Here is a 16,700-nt window from a genome sequence, read left to right on the forward strand (position 1 = left end):
GCGAAGCAGCAGCCAGTTTCCTTTATGTCTCAAGCTTGGTGATGGCACTAGGCCCCGCTCCAGCTCCCACACGTCCTTGCCAGTCTGCTTTATAGTAGTGTGGGCGTGGAGCAGGACCGGCTTCAGCTCCCCTGCCTCCTGTTGGATTACCTTCTCAGCTTCTGGGAACCCTGGGGCAGTGGGGCGCAGCTTCTCTGCAGGTTACGGGCATCGCTGAGGCTGAAGATAGAGACGGACGTAGGCTCCTGTTGGTCCTGGTTGATTCCGCTTGTCTTTGGGATTCCCGTACTGAGTTCATCTGAGTCAGACCCTGCTCTCAGCCTCCTTGACTCCACCTCCCTACCTTGGCCGATGACATCAGGGGGCTTTAGCTAGCTCGTCCTTCCGAGTCCTGGGTGATCTGGTGTTCCTGCCTGGGTGACCACAGTGCCCATGTGCCAGGCGAGCTCGCATGGCTCTTCCCTTTGCGCGTTGGTTCCTCTCTTTGCCCTTCCCTGTGGCGCCGCGACTGTGCGGAGTACGTCTGTGTGTACTTTTTCTTCCGTTTCTCTTCTGAGTTCCATCAACCCTTGTTTCATTTCTACCATTTTTGTTTATTTGCTCATTTCTGTTCTTATTTTTTGTATTTTTGGTTCAGGATTCATATATATATATATATATATATATATATATATATATATATATATATATATATATAAAATCTTGAATGCTTTTTGAAGGTTTTAAGTTCAATTTGGAGGACAGTGGTATTTCTTCAGCTTTGTGGTCTTTTTCATTTTTTTTTTTTTTTTTTTTTAGGGGGAGGATCTCATCAGCTGCTGGAAAGCTTGATGAGAATTTCCTAATACACGTCTTTGCACGTGGTCTGCTCTGTGGGCACATGGTCCATTCTTCTTGGTGCTCCGTGTGGTCCACTTTTCTGGGCGCCGTGGGGCACCTTCCTCTGTGCAGATTTTTTCATGGATGGCACTGGGGAGGTTGGGGGATGGTGTTTCTTGTTTCTCTTTTGTTGCTGTTGATCCTCAGTTTTCCCCTCTTCCTTCCTTCTTTCTCTTCCCTGCCATGTTTTCAAGGGCACCCACTCTTCTCTGTTCGCCGTTGGACGCTGCTTCTTCAGGCTAACTCTCTTTGCTGCTTGGTGCTTTAGAGCACCAAGTTCTGACCTGTTTTTTAAGCTTTTCTTTAAAATTTTTTTTTGTAGTTGTACATGGTCAGCGGGCCTTTATCTTATTTGTTTATTTTTTATGCAGTGCTAAGGATTGAACCCAGTGCCTCACACATGCTAGGCAAGTATTCTGACCCTGAGCTACAGCCCCAGCCCTGACCTGTTTTTTTTTTTTTGGGTGGGGGGAGGACTGGAGATTGGACTCAGGGGCACTCAACCCCTGAGCTACATCCGCAGCCCTATTTTGTATTTTATTTAGAGACAGGGTCTCACTGTGTTGCTTAGCACCTGCCATTGCTGAGACTGGCTTTGAACTCAAGATCCTCCTGCTTCAGCCTCCTGAGCTGCTGGGATGCCTGTCCTGTTTTTAATATTTTATATTTTTTATTGGACTCTTTTAGAGAAAGGTGTTATGTTGCTTTGTCTCAGTGCTCTATGCCCCTTTACTCATTTTCAGAGTCCTCTAAGGATCCTTTCCTGTCTCTCAACCTTCACACTTGTTGGGGTTGGGGGTTCTCTGTTGGGATTTGTTCTGTTTTTCTATGACAGGTAATTTGAAGGTGTAGCATCCTCTGTCACCTAATACTGTTGAGGGCATAGTCATATGTGGTTTTATTTGCTCTCTTCATTGGTTTTATAGTGGTGGTGTTTTTTGTCTTAAGTGTGGGAGGGAGATTTGAAACGAGGTAACCTTCATTGTCCCTAAAACCCAGAAGCTTCTCTCTACTTTTAAGGCTCTGCTCAAACCATAACTTCTCTTCTTTGGAGACTTTTCTGATAATTTTCTAATGTCCATGTTCAGATATTTGCTGCTCTGTCTTCTATTTTACCTTTTTCTAATTACTTTTATCATGTTATATTGTATTTATTTGTCTCCCCTACCTATCAGATTGTGAATGTCTCTGAATGGCAACCATGGATTCTTCTTTTTAGTGATACATGGTAGATACCCACTAAGTGGATTAATTGACTTAAAGGAGAATAGAGACAGCTGATGAATGTCACCTCCATCAGCCATGAATAGTATGGATATTTTTGGATCAGATTGATCTTCAGTTTTAAGAGAAGTATAAATAGGTACAAATTTGCATAATGATCAGGTTTTTATTATAATAATACCAAAGTTTAAGGTAATAAGATTACCTCTTTCTCCTACATCATTTATAATATTAATTTTTGAAAATTAAGATGACCTTTACATATACCTTTTCTTTCCTCTAATATTGTTAAATAATTAAACTCTGAAATCTTCTTTCTTTCCTTTTTTTCCTTCTTTTGAAAAGGTTTCTGCAAAATTTCTGTTTTTAATAAATCATTTTAATGTATAAGTGACTTCCTATCCTTTTGCTATCTAAAATGTCTTAAATGTGTCACATGACTAAAAGTTCACATACTTACAGAAAAGACAAAAATTTTTTTTGTGTGTGTGTGTGTGTTTCTGGGATTTGAACCTAGAACCTTGTACATGCTAGGTAAGTGTTCTGCTGAACTATAACCTCAGTCCTGAATTTTGGTTCTTAAATATACAATCTGAATTTACCTAATTGACGGACATTGGATGTAGGTGTGCCAAAAATCCTGTAATCTGCTCAATTATTACTGCTTTTTAGCATCCTGAAAAGATCTGATCTGTGATTTTTATTTTATTCTGAAATAAAAAATTTGAAAATATGGTTGTATATCTTTAAGGAAACTGAATAAATGTAAAATCAGACTGTTTACATAATAATAATTATCTCTATTGCTAGAATTTTTTTCTATCCAGATTTTCATAATATAAACAGACATTTTGAAAAGGGAGGGTTATTTCTTAACCCATTTATTATTTATAATACTCCATTTTGTTTTGTTGGCCATGATTCTTGGACACAAAAATCAGATAAGATTTTAGGAGATTAAATAAGAGGTTAGTATGCAACTACATTATCCTTCCCAGGACTTCAAAAATTGGCTTTCTTCAGAATTTCTTATAGAAAGGTATTATTATAAATAGCAGATGTTAGTGATGTATCCCATTGATTTTGCTCATATATAAATCAGAAGGTAAATTTGTCTCCATACATGATTCGTTCAGAAAATAGAGTTCTTAGTTTCCTGTGTTCTGAAATGAAGGAAAAATAAAAGATATAGAATAGATAGGCAGCTGATATTTGTTTGCCATATGACATAGACATTCTTTTTAATAATTTTTTAATTGAAAGAGAATCTCCTTTAGTTTACTAATTTGATAATTGTTTAACTGTTCTGTTGTATATTCTAAGTTTTTTCTTCTTCAAAAGAAGTAAGCCACGTTAAACTAGAATTGTGAAGTAATTTCTTTGGAAACATTGTTCTCGCAGATGGACATCATCTCTGAGAAGACACTTGGACCCTAGTATTTAAGCTATTCCAAAGATTGTGAACAAACCACTTGGATCTTTTGAACCAGGGCATGATACTATCCCTTGGTTACTATCACTTGGTAACAATCACTATTGGTACTACTATATAATTCATTCAGGTGCTTTGCCTGTGGATTCTCATTAATTAGTGAGCTACCTTGTGCTGTAAGTTCTCTTACTATATGTTTCAGAGGGCAAAACTAAGGTTGCGTTCAAATCCACTAGTATTTCAGGTGACAGAACTATGAATCTAGATGTTTTGACTCCAGAAACCATGCTCTGACCTAACACTTTTTCCAGGAGTGATTTTTTTGCCCTGCCTGTGAGGACCATACCTTTATTTACTTATTATTTGCTTATCTGACAATCTGTCCATTTTCAGATAGTGATGGTGTGAAGGGCAAAGGTGTTGGGAGTGAGGGAAGCATGCCAAGAAAGGAAACATTTTTTTTTGTATTCTTATGAATTGTTATTTTGTTTTTTGTTTTTCAGAGATCAATTTTTAGAGCATGGATCTTTTCTGATAGATGCAGAGAATATATACCCATAAATGTACCAACTAGCATTATCTAAGCTTAGTATCATTAATTTAGTTACAACCTACATATCCTTTTATGTTAGCTTTTTGTCACTGTGATAAAATACCTGATATAATCAACTTATCAGGAGGAAAGGTTTATTTGGGCACATGGTTTCAGAGGTTTCAAAGCATGGTCATTTGGCCCTGTTGCGTTGGGCCTGTGGTAGGACTGTACATCATGGTGGGAGTGTAGTGAGGAGGCTTGCGTTCTTCATGGTAGTTAGGAAAAGAAAGAGAAAAGGCAGAAGGGGCTGGAGATGTGATGTCCCTTTCCAGGCTACACCCCCTATTACCTAACTTCCTTCCAGGAGGCTTTTCTCCTAGAGGGTCCTTTACCTTCTAGTAACATCTCAGGCTGGCGACGAAGCCTTCAACCTCTGGGCCTTTGGGGACCTTTAAGATCCAAACAATAGCATCCTCCCTGGACTCATTTTCCTTTCTGTTCTTTTCCAGCAGTAACCATTATCCTGAATTTAATTTTTTAATATTTTTATACTTTGACAACATTATTATACAAATTATAGTATATCATAGCATTCTGCATGTTTTTCTCTTCACATAAATGGTGTTATACTCATCAAGTACATACATATATTTATTACGCATATTATAAATGTCTTTCCTTGCTAACATTGTGAGAACTGTCAGTGTGTGCATCGGCAACTTAATTATTTATTAATTTTCACTGCTCTACAGTATTTCATTGCATGACTGCACCATAATTTCTTTATCTGTTGTCCTGCTGATGGACATTTAGGTTTTCACTTTTTCACTGTTGTGTGTTGATGGTGACTGTGGCCTGGGATGTATCTCCACATACGTATATGTGAGCATTTCCCTATGGTATGAGCCTAGGACTATGTTCACTAAATTGTGGGTCTGCACACCTTTGACTCTAGTCAGTGTTGCCAGATTGCTTTCCAGAGCAGTTGTAAGAGCTCCTACCCGCTCCAGCAGGACACAGGAGTTCATTTTACTTTATTTGCTAACTCTTGGTATTATAAGGACTTTAAAATGTTAGTGATTTGATAGAACAATTTCTCTTTCTGAATTAGTATTTCCCTAAATACTGCTGGTTTTAATACCTTTATTGACCATTTGGCCTTCTCCTTTTGTGAAACTGTCTATTCATGTAGTTTCTGCTTATTTTTTTTTTAAATTGATTTTCTATTGAATTGTTTTTGGTGAAAAGGAATTCTTTATGTTGCATGTAGCATAGTCTTATGTTCTTGATTTATTCACTTAGTTTCATGTACGTGTATTTTATAGTACTGATTTACAAAGTCATTACTATGCCTTCACGCTGTTTCATGTATGAAGACTATAATTCATTTCTTCTACTGTCAGTGGATATTTGAGTTGCTTTTTCTTACTTAAACAATATTGCTGTGAATATTTATACATTTTCTCCCTTCTGATGCATATATAAGAGTTTCTGTAAGACACATACTTAGAAATCAAATCCTCTAGTGGTCATGGGGGAATATACAACTTCAAAAGGACTGGACAGTACTGTTTTTTTATTTTTCTCAAAAAAGTTTTATTAATTTATACTGTTAAACACAGCATATAAGTAATCTAATTGATCTTCATTTTGTCCAATACTTTTTATTGTCAGATTTAAACAAAATCTTTTCCAGGCTGGTAGATGTGAATCTTACTGTGATCTTGTGGGTTTTTTTAAAAAAAAAATATTTTTAGTTGTAGATGAACAAATACCTTTATTTTGTTTTATTTCATTTTTATGTGGTGCTGAGGAACCAGGACCCTGCATGTGCTAGGCAAGCGCTCAGCCCGATCTTGTGATTCTTAAAATTACGTTTCCCTGATTACTAACGAGCTTGCGTTTTTCATGTTTATTGGCCTTTTAGCTTGTTTTACACATTGCTTATTTGTGTCTTTTCCCTGTTCTCCTCTGTGGATTTGTCTTCCTATGGGAGTTTTGTGTTGTGTGGTGTTGGTGAATTTTGGACGGTAATCCTTGGTCAACTCAGAAGCCCTTTGCTTTTGCTGGAATGCTCTGGGTTTCCCTTGTGGTTGGCCTGTGCCGTTCCCTGGGTGGCATGCATGTTTCTGTGAAAGCTCGCTCCGCTCTGCAGGTCCATCCACGGCTGAGGACCACTGGCGCCTGCAGTGATGCTCCACTCAGCGCATCCCTCCGCCTCTCGATTCCCCAGGCCTCGCGTGTGGCAGTAGTGCATTCTTTTTGGAGTATTACGGTTTTTCATTGGTAACGTTGACTTGAGTATATAATGAACTTTTGGAGGAGGAACCATTGCTTTATCTTTGTATTCTAGGGCCTATTTTAGTAACTGTTTTTGACTGCAAATAATAGAAAACTCAGTCAATACAGTAGCTTAAATAAATAGGATTTTAAAATGTTCACATCACAGGAAGGCTGGAGTCTAGCAGCTCATGCCCTGAAGAATCTAGGTGCACGTGTGCGCTCTCTCTTTGGTACTGGGGATTTAATCCAGGTGTGCTTTATTAATGAGCTCCATCCTCTAACCCTTTCTGTTTTTATTTTGAGGCAGGGTCTTGTTGACTTGGCTGAGACTAGCCTCAAATTTGGGACCTCGGGCCTCAGCCTCCCTGGTCCCTGGGAATACAGGTGTGCACCACCACACCTGGGCTCACTCTCTTTTTGCCCTGGTAGTCTTGGTGTGTTGTGACCTTTTCCTCATTGTTCACTGTCTACATCAGACAGAAACACGGAAACAAGGAAGACGCTTTCTGTTCATGAGGTGTTTCCTTTGTATTTAAGATTTGAAATCTTTAGCAGACTTTTCTCTGTATCTGGTTTTTGGTCACAAGGTATCATGTGCTCATCTTTAAAATTGAGTATGTGGTTTTCTAACCTCTCTAGACAAGGGAAAACATGGTTAAAATGGTAAGTGAATCGTCTTTAAGTATCTGCTACTTAGTTTAATTCTTTAAAAATTTGCCAAAATAATACACACAGAGACCTAGTCAAGTAGCACCATAGGGTTTATATCAAAACCAACCAGATGAAACCCGGAGTTCCTGACCCTTTCCTACTTTTCCATTCCCAGTTTCTACTTTCTTCTTATACTGTCTTACTAATTTTAAGTGACATTTTAAACCTCTTGAGACCTCAGTTTTATACCTCTTTTATTTTCTTGCCTATCTACCTAATGAAGTTGTATTATAATATTGGTTGAATCCACATTAAATCTTAAATTCTATGTATATATTGATTGCTGAGCCAAGTATTCTTTGCTTCTTTTTTCGTCCTTGTATAAACTTTTTCCTCTCTGAAGTTAAATTATCCCAGTCTTTTTTTTTTTTTTTTTTTTTTTTTTTGCGGGGAGGGAGTACTAGAGGTTGAACCCAGGGGTGCTTAACCACTGAGCCATATCCCAACCCTTTTTATGTTTTATTTAGAGAAAGGGTCTTGCTGAATTATTTAGGGCCTTGCTAAGAAGTTGAGGCTGGCTTTGAACTTGTGATCTTCCTGCCTCAGCCTCCCGAGAGACTGTGATTACAGGTGTGTATCACCATGCCCAGATATTAAGGTCAGAGGAGCCGTCACAGTGACGCCAAAGAAAAAGGTATTTGTGTTTCTTGTGTGGTTATTTTGTGCAGCCCAGTCAGTCCAGTTCAACTGGAGTGACCCTTGAGCCTTTTAGTCACGAGAACAGAAACCTAGCAGATGACTGAGAAAGTGTTCCTTTTTGAACACTGGAAAAATTTTTTCAAATATTAGAATATCTTCAGTATTACTTTTGAAAGCTCGGCTTGGTATAATTGGAGGCTTACACACCTGTAGCATTTTTCACTGTGAATCCCCTGTCACCATCAGCAAGTCTTTGACCTGGAGATGTTCTGTTTCCCGAGAGAAGGTCCTGCAGACTTCTCCTTGGGGAACATCAGTCTGGTTGTGTTTTTGGAGCCAGCAGGGATTGTGTGGATTTATACTTCCTTCTGTGTCCTCCTCCTTTCCCTCATCCTTGCCCCTCTGTAAGCCTGGTTACCACAACTCCAATTATTTTGCTCCTGAAATTACTGATCCTTTGCATTAGGGGATCTGGGAAATATAACTTCCTAAAGGGTTTCTAGATATTTCCCCCATTTCCACCCCTCCCTCCCTCCTCCTGGTCCCCTGGCTTCTGTGGTTACTCGTATCTTGAGCCTTGCTGGGCTTCCCGGGTGGCCGTTCAGCCTGCTCATTGGAACATTGTCCTCTCCAGGCACTTAGGTTGGCCCTTTCCCCCTCAGCTCACTCCTTCACCATTCTTTAGATGTCTTCTGCCCTCGTGTATTGTGGAGTAGGATTGTTGATGTCTTCAGGGCTATTGAATGTGTTTCTGTTTCTTGTTTATTGTATAGAAAAATCTTACCTTCTTGAAGTTGAAAGCCAATAAATGACTCCTTTCTGCAAATTATAACAACAATTAACATTGCACACTCACTAAGTAATCTAGCTCCATTCTAAGTGGTGCAGACACATTATTTTACTTGACCCTTACATCTGGTTTATGCCACATGCTGAACTTCCTAAGAATTTCAACTCTTTTTGTCCCCACAACAAATCTTAAAGTGGTCATACTATTTTTTTTGTTTCATCTCATTACTTTTTAAAAATTTGTTCTAATGAGTTCTACATGACACAGAATGCATCTCAACTCACTGTATACAAATGGAGCACAGCTTCTCATTTCTCTCGCTGTACACGGTGCAGTGTTTCACCATTCATGCAACTGAACATGTACACAGGGTAATTGTGTTCGTCTCATTCCACCATCTTTCCCACCCCCATGCCCCCTCCCCTCACTCCCCTTTTCCCAATCCAAAATTCTTCCACCCTCCCTCATTATGGATCAGCATCCGCATATCAGAGAAAACATTTGGCCTCTGTTTTTTGGGAGGAATTGGCTTATTTTACTTAGCATGATATTCTCCAGCACCATCAGTTTACCTGCAAATGCCATCATTTCATTCTTCTTTAAGGCTGAGTAATATTCCATTGTTCATATATACCACAGTTTCTTTATCCATTCATATACTGAAGGACATCCAGGTTGGTTCCACAGTTTAGTTGTTTTGAATTGAGCTGGTATAAACATTGATGTGGCTGCGTCACTGTAGTATGCTGATTTTAAGTCCTTTGGATAGCTGGGTCAAATGATGGTTCCATTCCAAGTTTTTTAAGGAATCTCCTTACTGCTTTCCAGAGTGATTATACCAATTTGCATTTCCACCAGCAATGTGTAAGTGTGCCTTTTCCCTCTCACCACATAAGAGGGCATACTGTTGTCTCATTTTACAGATGACAATACATATGTACAGAGAGGTTAAGTAACTCATCAGAGAATGCATGCCTCCTAAAAGGAATTTGGGTTCTCTCCTGTGCCTCGAATTGGGACTTTAAGTCCTTGCTGTTCTAGGTGGCTTACACAGTGCCTGCAGGTAATTGGAGCTTGCTAAACATCTGTGGAATGAATATTTTAAAGTATACCCTGGGTTACAATTAAGATGATATTTTTGTAGATATATTCTTTCCTTAACTGTTGCCTGTTTACAGTCCTTTCTTTGCAGCATCTTAATACCATTTGATTCTTCTATTATTTTTGATCAGTTTTAATATCATAAAGACACCTTAATATAGTGCAAATGTCTGGTTAAAAGCTACTATTTTCATCTACATTTTTAAAGTTGTCAAAAATGGAAGGCAATAAAAAGCAAATAATGGAAAGCAAAATGGAATTTTTTAGGACATTTCCAATGACTACTCTATAGGGGCTCAATTTTTTATTATAATATTTCTTTTTTAAAATATTTTTTACTTGTAGATGGACACGATACCTTAATTTTTTTAATTCATTTATTTAAGCTTTAAGGATCTAACCCAGTGCCTCATAACATGCGAGGCAAGTGTTCTTCCCCTGAGCCACAATTCCAGCCCTATAATATTTCTTTAAAATTTATTTTTATAAGCATACAACATAAAGAATAGATCTTTTTCTGTGGTTAGCTATTTTTATTATTATTATTTTTTTTTTGCCATGGATGTCCTGGATTTTTAAAAAATATTTATGCCTATCAACATACTATTTTCTGGCTATTATAGATATTTTAAAACTTGGCCTCTTTACTTTCCAGATATGTAGTTCAAATTAAGATCTATTTAAAATATAAAATTAAATAATTATCTTCCTTTGTGTTTAGTGACGCTTTAGATATTACTTCTGTTGTATTTATGCTAAGTAAACAGACAATTAGTGGCTTCTAACCTACATATAGATAAACATCTCTGTATAAATATAAACCTATGTATGTTTGTGTTAGTGGTTCCCTTCATTAAACATCATGCACATTTACTTCATAAGTGTGTATGGTTACAGTCGTGTTCTGTAATTTAAAGTTGGCAATAGCTAACTTTGTTTTCTGGGAGCTCTAAAGCATTTTAGATTGCTTTATTTGGCCAACTAAAATATTACATGTATTTTATAGGACTTACTGCGGGTAATTTGCATTTCATTAGAATATGTTTTCTTTGACTTTAATGGTAAGTCGGTGTAGCTTTCATATACTAAGCATTATATTTCCATATTGGTATTAAGAGAAATATTTAAGCTTTAAGCTAGATCTTCTATGGAAAGGATTTCTGGTTCTTTAGATATAAGATAGGTTTATTTAGTTGAGTAGTCATGTGACTAGTTCAGGTCAATGAAATTGAGTGGAGATGACACAGGATGCTTCAGGGCTGGTACATTTGGTTATCATTGACTCCATTAAAAGCTTTTATTTCTACTCGGTTCAATTACCCAGGACCAAAAAAAAAAAAACAAAAAACTTTTATCCCTATGTTTTAGCAACTGATAGTACTAGTACTGTGGGCGGTTGTTCTCTGTGCTCCTGTGTCCTAGGAGGAGGACATGAACAGAGCCTGTAGATCAGCTGCAGTGGGCAAGGAGAAGTAGCCTGTGGTTTAAAGCCTCTGCGATCTTGGGTTCTGTTACTGCAGTGTAATTTAGATGATTCTTAGTGCTAAAACCTCCTGTGAGGAAAGTCTAATTTGAAATCTCCTGGAATTTCTTCTTAACAGTGTGGAGCTGCAAAAGAGTCCACATTTTTTTGGAGGAAAAAAGGAAACTATTCTGCTTGATGGAGATGGGATTGGAGGGTGTTAAACTTTTGGGTAACTTTTAAGAGACTCCTAGATCAACCTGCAACTTCCAATTTGTCTTGAGGATTTTTGATGGTTTTTTTTTTTTTTTTTTTGAGTATCATAAATGATACTTCAGCAGTGAGCAAGGACAGATTTTCTAGGTCTGGACAGTTGCCTGATTCCAAATCTCCATGTGTACAGTGCTTCGCCCCACAACATAATATCAACAAGAAAGTCAAATAAAACCCATAATGTCCCTGCCTTATTACTGAGGGTCACGGAGTGCCACAGTCTTCACAGTAGATAACCTCACATAGTCTGGTGAGTAGATAAACAGCAGCACATTCCATAGGGCTGCAGCTGCAGCAGGCCTGCAGGGCATGAGTAGGGAACGGGAGTCTTGAGAAAAACCTTGAAAAACACAGAGAGAGAGGGAGAGAGAGAAAGACCCAAAACGTAGGAGCAGGAACCCCCCCCCCCCCCCCCCCCGAAGGAGAAAGTGTCAACAGTATGTACCAAAGTACTGGATTCTCACCTGGGATTTGTTTAGTGGACAACTTCAGCTAAGGAAAAGGGCTTGAAAGTGAAGAGGACCCAAAGTGACAGCCCAAGGCATGAGGAAGTGCTGCTTCTAGCAGAGGGGTGGGCACCTTGCAGATGTGGTCAGTAAAGGGAAAGGAGTAAAAGGAAAAATTACAGATCTTGTAGAAACAGGAAGAATCACACACCAGTTCTTCCCCATCGTCCCCTAAACCAAGGAAGCCTCAGTAACCTTTTATAGGGACAACCCTTTTATGCTTGAAACCTTGTACACTAAATGTTAGAAATAGAAAAACAATACAAAACTACTGTAAGAAGAAAACAAAATGAAAAATCAAAATATTACCCCCCCCCAATTAAATCATTATGCAGGAGAAAAACAGGAATACAATACTCCAAACTGAATACCCTCAGACAAGCATTAGGAGGGTGTGTGTGTGTGTGTGTGTGTGTGTGTGTGTTTATGGAGTATGAATCAGATTTTAAAAACTAAAAGAAATAGGTGGAGGAGAATTAGATTCTGAAAAAAAGATGGAAAAGATAGAGTTATGTCAGAAATGATGACTATATTTATAAAGTCCCCAAGGAAGAATAGATAAGAATAGATTCAAACAAAATGTTATGAGGGCATTGAAGAAAAGCAGGGAAACCATTTTTTTTTTTTAAATTAGGTACAGAAAGAAAAATGAATTTTCAGAAAGAAATTGTTTGAAATGGAGAAAGGCAAAGCAGATGTAACGTTTGTACAGCAGGAGTCATTAAAGAAGAAAAATAAACTATATAAGAAATGTAATTACAAGAATAAAGAAGACTTGAGTCTACACATTGAAGTAGTCTGTTGAGTTCTGGGGAAAATCAATAGTGATAATGAAGCCAGGACACACGTGTAATTCCAGTGACTCTGGAGGCTGAGGTAGGAGGATTGCAAATTCAAGGCCAGCCTCAGCAACTTAGGGAGACCCTTAGAAACATATTCAGAACTTGTCTCAAAATGAAAAGGACCGAGAATGTAGCTTAGTGGTAAAGCACCCCTGGGTGCAATCCCCAGTACCCCCTCACCACCAAAAAAAGTGATAATATAGTGATCAACTCTGAGACATATCCCAGTAATAGCCATTATTAGTGCTACTTTAGTATTAGTAATATTATTAGATCAAAGATTTTTAAAAATCTTTGGGACTTCAGGCAAAAAGATGTAAATAGATTGTCCATGGCAGGACAATTAGTTGTTATCAGATTTTCCCAAAGCCACTGGAGCAGCATTTTTTTTTTTTTTTAAGAAACTTTAGGAAAGAAAGTACAAACCCAGGATTATATGTAGCCAGTGGCTTGAGGATTACAGCCATAGGAAAAGTTTTGAGCTTCTAAGAACTGAGAGAGTGCCCATGGGTGGTTTTCCTGAGGAATCTCCCCGACAGTGAATTCTGCCAGGAAGCACTTGGTCATGTTTATGTGTAGAGTTGAGACTAAAGTGAGGATGAGACACAGAGAAGACCATATGTAAACCTTCAATTACATTGAATGTGTGAATATTTGTAATTTATGTTGCATTCGTTCGCATACAGCCTGAGGCTGAGTCCATGCTTGTTCCCAGTTTCAGTTTCAATTTCAATTTCAGTTTTACTTGAGGTCACAGAAAAAAATCTGGTTCCATGAGCTATGCCATACAGAAACAGAACTCAGAAGCCATGCAGACCACAAAAACGTTTTCAAATTCAAGCATTTATTTCCAGTGTAAAAAAGTGATAGGAAAGCATTTAAGCCTGAATCCTCAAGTTCTCACTCTTTTTCTCTGCTTGAACTGCCACCAAGTGTCCTTCCTCCAGTTGCTGACATTCTTGCATTTCCTAGGAAGAGAGAGGGAGGTGGACAGATTGATGGCAAGTGGCCTGGTGATGGATGACAGGGTTGGTTTTTATACTAGCTGGAACATGGATGTTATTGATATCCCTCACAGTGCATTGGTTTGATATAGTATTTGGGTCTCATCATTCACATAGATCGTTATTACTGTTGTAATCTTCATGTTCTTATTTGTTCTGGGTGAGTTGTCCATATGCTTATTGGTTTGTTTAGGATGACTTATTAAACCAGTAAACAAGTGTAAGGTCAAATAATTTTACATCCATATATATTTTTTTTACATGAGGAAATTGTAAGACAATGGTGTAGCCAACTGAATGAGGCAGTATCTTGAAGTACATACACAGATGCAGATACAGTTGAAATCCATGTGCAGCATAAATGTATGTACAGCAGTTTAAATAAACATAAAACAGCTCAAATATACACAAATACATAACCTAAATACACTTTTCTCAGCTCTGTTCATGAAATTGCCTCAAAGGCAAGGTACCCCAGTAGCCATGAACGTACCCAGTGGCTAGGTTTTGGTTTCTAATATCATTTTCCAATAAAAAAGAATGAAGCCTACTTATAAGAATAATAAAGTAAGTGTTCAAGAAAACAAGAGAAAAGAAAAGAAAGGGTGCATTTCAGGATACAGAAACCAGCTTGAAGATGCTTTCACTGACCAAAAGTGGGAAAATTTATATATCAAAATAATTAAGTGCCAGACATGATGGCGCATGCCTGTAGTCCCAGTGGCTCAGAAGGCTGAAGCAGGAGGATCACAAGTTCAAAGCCAGCCTCAGCAACAGTGAGGTGCTAAGCAATTCAGTGAGACCCTGTCTTTAAATAAAATTTAAAAAAGAACTAGGGATGTGGCTCAATGGTTGCGTGTCCCTGAGTTTAATCCCTGGTAACCCCCCCCCCCCCCCAAAAAAAAAAAGTAAGCATATAGATAAATTTTAAACTGTTGAAAACAAAAATAGTAATCTACGAGTAGTCTAATAGATAGGTGGGGACAGGGAAGACTCTTCTCCAAGTACAGTGTTGACTGATAAACTTGCAAAAAATTACTCTTTTGTAATAACCATTTAGTTCAGGTAAGGATCATCAGTGGAAGCTAAGTTTCCTGGGAGATTCTGATGAAGAACAAGACATTTTAATGGCCCTATAAAGTGTCCCCGCAGGTGGCGTATTGCAAGGGGAAAATCAGTAGTATTCAGTGGAGAACCTGAAAAGCACCAGGATTGGGTGGTCAAGACTAACAGGCTCAGTGAGGGACCGACTGACATGGTACGCTGCTGGTTGTGACACCAGGAGAAGCGCATGCTACTTCAGTCCTGGCCGTGCACAAGCTGAACCATGAGGAAATGTAAACAAGAAGATTTTATTTGAGCATTCAGAAACAATGGCTTCTACTCTGCAAAATTGTCAATCATAAAAGACAAAAATTCAGAAACTCTCCCAGATGAAATGAGACTAAAGACATGACAAAATAAATGCAATATGTGTTTTGTACTCGAGGAAAAAGTGCCCTGGGATGTCCAGATGGTTCCTTCCTTGTGATGGTTTGACTTTGATTTTCTGACTTTATAATGATATGAAAGTGATATGGAACTATCCTCAGATTTTGAGTTATAATCTTTCCCTGGGCTAGTGATAGGCAGGCCAGTCCTCTTTTTTGATGCTGAACAGCAGCCAAGAGCCACAGCTTCCAGCCCCTATCACAGGGGGATACCATCAACCCTGCAGTGTGCTGTGTTGCTAAGCTTGGATATTCAGTAGATATATTAAATGCCATATATATTGATTGACTGATTGATTGAGAGGGAATCTTGATATGTTGTCCAGGCTGGCTGTAAACTCTTGGGCCCAAGTGATCCTCCTGCCTCAGCCTCCTGAGTAGCTGGAATTACAGACATGTGCCGCTGTGCCTGGGTTCTAATTTCATTTTTCTGTGTTCATTTACAAGTCTTTCTTGTTGTATATGTACCCTAGTTGTTAGGAGGGACTTGCCTTATGATCTAGACTAAATGGACTCAAATCCCACAGTGCCTTGGTCTCTACAAGTCCAATGGTCTCTCCTTACTAATCTGTCAAGATTTCCTTTAACTACTAGGAGGACTAGCCTTCTCAGAACCTTTGCAGCTACTCCGCCACTGTCTCATTTCTGCACTCAGCAATCCAGATCCCATCTGGGTGCTTGATTGACTTCTGTGAAAGACAAATGCAAAAGTTATAGAGAAAGCCTTCTAAACTTCAGTGAAGATTTCAAAAGGCAGGGTGTTCATAGAGCAGCAGCGACCAGGCGGGAGGCCCTAGGTTTGATCCCCTCATCACAAAAGATAAAAAGGAGCTTCATAATCTCTCTATCATCCTAGCCTCACATTCTTTTTCTGGGTCCTTTTTTTCTCCCCTTCCCTGTTAGAATTAAACCATCAAATCTATCTTCATTTTCCCCTGCTGCCTCTGACCTCTCGGTTCAAGCCAGCTTCCACACTCTCAGGGACCCCCAACCTTACTGGGAGCTTGAGATTGAGGCAATGACCCTAGTACTTGTTGTCATATAAGGAATTCTGACGTCCATGACTGTGCTAATGTGTTACGTAGTCATCATGTTCTACAGTGACTACACAGTCTGCTAATTGAACAAACATCCTGTGTATTTACCTGCGTCTGATATTGTGCCAGGCAGTGGCAGGACTGGAGCAGACACAGCCCTGATCCCAAACACCTCAGGGTCCTGGGGAGACACTTGGATAAGTGACCAAGTCCAAGGTGCAAGCCCTACTAGAAAGGTCTGAGGTCAGAGAGTACTGAAGAGTACAGAGAGTGACTGAAGGCTGGGGAAATTCGGGCAGCTGGTGGACAGTGGGGTCTGCAGGAGGAGCATATGAAAGCACCAACACCACGGACAAGGTGGCATGTCTGGGATGTGCACTGAGTGTGAACCTGCAGGTTGTGGGAAGGAGGGAAAAGGCAGGGGGCAGCTCAGTGAGGAATTTGTGTTTGACTTGGAAAAGTATGCATGGGAGAGCCCATGAAAGATTTTAA

At 39.0% G+C, this 16,700-nt stretch overlaps 1 protein-coding gene across 3 annotated transcripts in view; it reads left to right on the forward strand.

The window, feature by feature from the left end:
• The window catches only part of Rps6ka5 (ribosomal protein S6 kinase A5), a 176,937-nt gene that overhangs the window by 15,212 nt on the left and 145,025 nt on the right, over positions 1-16,700 (forward strand). The gene's annotated exons all lie outside the window — the stretch shown is intronic.

This window comes from Marmota monax, unplaced genomic scaffold (genome assembly GCF_021218885.2).
Source record: "Marmota monax isolate L192 unplaced genomic scaffold, Marmota_monax_Labrador192_F-V1.1 WCK01_AAM20220418_F8-fsc00017, whole genome shotgun sequence".
NCBI classification, from domain to species: Eukaryota; Metazoa; Chordata; class Mammalia; order Rodentia; family Sciuridae; genus Marmota; species Marmota monax.